A 5,374-nucleotide genomic window follows, 5' to 3' on the forward strand; every position below is an offset into this window, starting at 1 on the left:
ATTGTCTCAAAGTATGCTGTCCGTTTCACCGACTTGGCTAGACATGCACCAGCCTTGGTTTCTACTGTTCGCGAGAAGGTTTGCCGATTTATTGAGGGGCTTATTCCCAGCATCAGGTCTAGCATGGCTCGTGAGTTGGAGATGGATATTTCTTATCAGCAGGTGGTGAACATTGCTAGGAGGATTGAGGGTATGCATGCTAGGGATAGAGAGGAGAGGGAGGCCAAGAGGTCTCGAGAGTCGGGCCATTATTCTGGTGCCCGTGCCCCAGCTGCAGGCCGTCATGGTAGGGCTTATATGAGTCGCCCTGTTCATTCAGCTCTTCCAGCAGCCAGTGGTATTCTAGCTCCTCCCAGACATCAGGAGCCTTATTATGCGCCACCAGTATCTAGTATGCCTCCTACACGGGGTGCTTCCAGTGGCCAGTCCAGCAGACCTGGCCCGAGCCAGTCACAGCCGCCACGTCCTCCTAGAGCTTTCTTTGAGTGTGGTGACACATTCCATATGGTGATGGATTGCCCTAGACTTAGGAGGGGTGCACCTCCGCAGACTTCTCAGCCACAGCATGCCCCGTAGAGTTCTCAGACTATGATCATAGCACCAGTTGCTACCCCACCTGCTCAGCCAGCTAGAGGTGGAGGTCGAGGAGGTAGAGGTCGCCCTCGAGGGGGAGGCTAGGCCAGATACTATGCCCTTCCTGCCCGTACTGAGGTTGTCGCCTCTGATTCTGTCATCACAGGTACTATCTTGGTCTGTCACAGAGATGCGTCGGTTCTATTCGATCCAAGCTCCACTTATTCTTATGTGTCCTCTTATTTTGCCCCGTATTTGGGCGTATCTCGGGATTCTTTGAGTTCTCCTGTTTATGTTTCAACTCCTATTGGAGATTCTCTTATTGTGGACCGCGTTTATCAGTCGTGTTTGATTGCTATTAGTGGTTTTGGGACCAGAGCCGATTTGTTATTGCTCAACATGGTAGACTTTGATGTTATTTTGGGCATGGACTGGTTGTCGCACCATTATGCTATTGTTGATTGTCACGCGAAAACCGTGACGCTGGCTATGCCAGGTGTACCGCGAGTAGAGTGGAGTGGTACCTTAGATCATACTTCCAATAGAGTTATTTCATTCCTTAAGGCTCAGCGTATGGTTGAGAAGGGGTGTGATGCGTATCTAGCTTATGTGAGAGATGTCAGTATTGATACCCCTAATGTTGATTCAGTCCCAGTAGTACTGGATTTCTCTGATGTGTTTCCAGCTGACCTTCCGGGCATGCCACCCGCTAGAGATATATTGATTTTGGCATTGATCTGTTGTCGGGCACTCAGCCCATTTCTATTCCTCCGTACTGTATGGCTCCTCCTAAGTTGAAGGAGTTGAAGGAGCAATTACAGGAATTGCTTGATAAGGGTTTCATTCGGCCCAGTGTATCACCTTGGGGTGCTCCTGTCTTATTTGTAAAGAAGAAGGTTGGTTCTATGCGTATGTGTATTGATTATCACCAGTTTGAACAAGGTTACAGTGAAGAACCGTTATCCTTTGCCCCGTATTGATGACCTGTTTGACCAGTTACAGGGTGCTTGTGTGTTTTCTAAGATTGACTTGCGTTCAGGCTATCATCAGTTGAAGATTCGAGAGCCAGATATCCTAAAGACTACCTTCAGGACTCGGTATGGTCATTACGAGTTCCTTGTTATGTCATTTGGGCTGACCAATGCCCCAGCAGCCTTCATGCATTTGATGCACAGTGTATTCCGGCCATATCTTGACTCATTCGTCATTGTCTTTATTGATGACATTCTGGTATATTCCTGGAGTCGGGAAGATCATGAGCAGCACCTGAGGACAGTGCTTCAGACTTTGAGGGAGAAGAAATTATACGCTAAGTTCTCGAAATGTGAGTTTTGGTTGGATTCCGTGGCATTCGTGGGTCACGTGGTTTCGAGTGAGGGTATTCAGGTGGATCCGAAGAAAGTGGAGGCAGTGCAGAGTTGGCCCAGACCATCCTGAGCTACAGAGATCCGTAGTTTTCTTGGCTTGGCAGTTTATTACTGTCGATTTGTTCAGGGATTTTCATCTATTGCAGCACCTATGACCAAGCTGACCCAGAAGGGTGCTCCATTCCAGTGGACGGAAGAATGTGAGGAGAGCTTCCAGAAGCTCAAGACAGCTTTGACTACAGCCCTAGTTTTGATATTGCCTACCGGTTCGGGGTCTTATACTGTCTATTGTGATGCCTCAAGGGTTGGCCTTGGAGCGGTATTGATGTAGGACGGTAGGGTGATTGCCTATGCGTCCAGACAATTGAAGGTACATGAGAAGAATTATCATGTCCATGATCTCGAGTTAGCTGCTATTGTTCATGCCTTGAAGATCTAGCGTCATTATTTGTACGGTGTGCCTTGTGAGATTTATACTGATCACCAGAGTTTGCAGCATCTGTTCAAGCAGAAGGACCTTAATTAGCGTAAGAGGAGATGGCTAGAGCTACTGAAGGACTATGATATCACTATTTTGTATCACCTGGGCAAGGCCAATGTGGTGGCCGATGCTTTGAGCAGCCGGGCAGAGAGTTTGGGAAGTTTGGCTTATTTACCAGCAGCAGAGAGGCCCTTGGCGATGGATGTTTAGGCCTTAGCCAGCCAATTTGTGAGATTGGATCTTTCGGATCCCAGTGGGGTTCTAGCTTGCGTGGTCTCTCGGTCTTCCTTGTTTGATCGTATCCGGGAGCATCAATTTGATGACCCTCATCTGCTTGTCCTCAAGGACAAGGTTTTGCATGGCGATGCCAGAGATGTGACTATTGGTGTTGACGGGGTATTGAGGATGCAGGGTCGAGTTTGTGTACCCAATGTGGATGGGCTTCGAGAGTTGATTCTAGTGGAGGCCTATAGTTCGCGGTATTCCATTCATCCGGGTGCCACGAAGATGTACCAGGATTTGAGACAGCTATATTGGTAGAGGCGGATGAAGAGAGATATAGTTGGGTTTGTAGCTCAGTGCCTTAATTGTCAGCAGGTGAAGTATGAGCACCAGAGATCGGGTGGATTGCTTCAGCAGATAGAGATTCCGGAGTGGAAGTGGGAGCGTATCACCATGGACTTCGTAATTGGGCTCCCACGGACTTTGAGGAAGTTCGATGCCATTTGGGTTATTGTGGATCGGCTTACCAAGTCCGCTCATTTCATTCCTGTGTACCACCTATTCTTCGAAGCGGTTGGCGGAGATTTATATCCGGGAGGTTGTTCGTCTGCATGGTATTCCAATTTCCATCATCTCAGATAGAGGTACTCAATTCACATCTTGGTTCTGGAGGGCCGTTCAGCATGAGTAGGGTACTCGGGTGGAGTTGAGTACAACATTTCACCCTCAGATGGACGGACAGTCCGAGTGCACTATTCAGATTCTTGAGGATATGCTCCGTGTGTGTGTTATTAAGTTTGGAGGGTCTTGGGATCAGTTCTTGACATTGGCGGAGTTTGCCTACAACAACAGTTATCAGTCCAGCATTCAGATGGCACCGTATGAGGCTTTATATGGTAGGCGGTGTAGATCCTCGGTGGGTTGATTTGAGCCGGGTGAGGCTAGATTATTGGGCACAGATTTGGTACATGATGCTTTGGAGATAGTCAAGGTAATACAGGATAGACTCCGTATAGCCAAGTCCAGACAGAAGATTAATGCGGACCGGAAGGTTCGTGATGTTTCCTATATGGTTGGAGAGCGGGTCCTTCTTCGGGTTTCGCCTATGAAGGGCGTTATGAGGTTTGGGAAGAAAGGGAAGTTCAGTCTGAGATTTATTGGCCCTTTTGAGAAATTGAGGCGCGTCGGGGAGGTTGCTTATGAGCTTGCCTTACCTCCCAGCTTGGCAGGAGTTCATTCGGTATTTCATGTTTCGATATTCTGGAGGTATCACGATGATCCGTCGCACATGTTGGATTTCAGTTGAGTGCAGTTGTACAAGGATCAATCTTATGTTGAGGAGCCAGTGGCGATATTGGACTGGCAGATTCGAAAGCTGAGGTCAAAGAACATTGCATCTATGAAGGTTCAGTGGCGGGGTCAGCCACTCGAGGAGGCAACTTGGGAGACCGAGCAGATATGCGCAGCCGTTAGCCTCATCTTTTCACTACTTCAGGTATGTCTCTATGCTCGTTCGAGGACGAACGAATGTTTAAGTGTGGGAGGATGTAACGACCCGGCCATTCGTTTTAAGAATTAATGCCCCAATTCCCTATTAACTGCATTCCCCGTGTTTGTTTCTGCTATTGTGAGTTGCCGGCAAGATTTATTTGGAAATTCGGAGAGTTTTGGGACACTAAGTCCCTAAATGAGAGTTTAAGTTTTAGAATTTGGACCGTAGTCGGAGCACTATGAAGATGGCCTCAAAACAAAATTTTGTTGGTTCCGTTAGCTCCGTTGGGTGATTTTGGGTTCGGAGCATGTTCAGATTGTGTTTTGGAGGTCCGTAGCCTAATTAGGCTTGAAATGCCGAAAGTTGAAATTTTGAAGTTCCCGGTTCGATAGTGAAATTTTAGTATCGGAGTAGGAATGGAATTCCGGAAGTTGGAGTAGCTCCGTAGTGTCGAATGTGATGTGTGTGCAAAATTTCAGGTTATTCGGACGAGGTTTGATAGACTTTTTGATCAAAAGTGTATTTTGAGAGTTTTGAAGTTCTTAGGCTTGAATTCGATGCTAATTGGTTGATTAGATGTTGTTTGAGGTGTTTCGAGGATTTGTATAAGTTTGTTCAGTGGTATTAGACTTGTTTGGGCTTTTGGTTGAGGTCCTGGGGGCCTCGGGGTGATTTCGGATGGTTGACGAAAAGATTGGGAAATTTGAGTTGCAGCTAAAGTTTAGGAGTTCTGTCATACCGCATCTGCGGTTGAGAGGCCGCAGGTGCAACTCTCGCAGGTGCGGAATCAAGCAGCAGATGCGGGCTCGTGAGGGAAGGTCAGCTTCCGTAGGTGCGGTAGTTTGAGCGCACCTGCGTGGGCGGAGGTGCGGCCCAAGGGAATTTAAGTGGAAATCGCACAAGCGGTCCTTTGACCGCAGAAGCGGTCACACAGGTGCGTAAATTTGACCGCAGGTGTGAAATCCCTGGTCAGAAAAGCGGCAGAATCGAGGGTTTACTCCAAAAGTTAGAAAAATTGATGGGGAGCTCGGGACAGGGCAATTTTGGGTGATTTTAGAAGAGGAAATCAGTGGGTAACAATTCCTTATCCCTTTCTAGTTGTATTCCATTAATCTATTGTTAGTTTTATCATTTAATTTCGGATTTAAGATGAAAATTGGGGAAAATTTTGAAGAAAGTTCTTAGACCTAAATTTCGAGTTTTGATTGGGAATTTCACATTGCATTTGGATTATTTTGA

At 47.2% G+C, this 5,374-nt stretch overlaps 1 pseudogene; it reads left to right on the forward strand.

Annotated features, from left to right (window-relative positions):
- Nucleotides 1-1,484: 1,484 nt before the first annotated feature.
- Nucleotides 1,485-1,893, forward strand: LOC109238589 (annotated as a pseudogene).
- Nucleotides 1,894-5,374: the final 3,481 nt, after the last annotated feature.

The sequence above is a fragment of the Nicotiana attenuata genome, unplaced genomic scaffold (genome assembly GCF_001879085.1).
Source record: "Nicotiana attenuata strain UT unplaced genomic scaffold, NIATTr2, whole genome shotgun sequence".
In the NCBI taxonomy this organism is placed as follows: Eukaryota; Viridiplantae; Streptophyta; class Magnoliopsida; order Solanales; family Solanaceae; genus Nicotiana; species Nicotiana attenuata.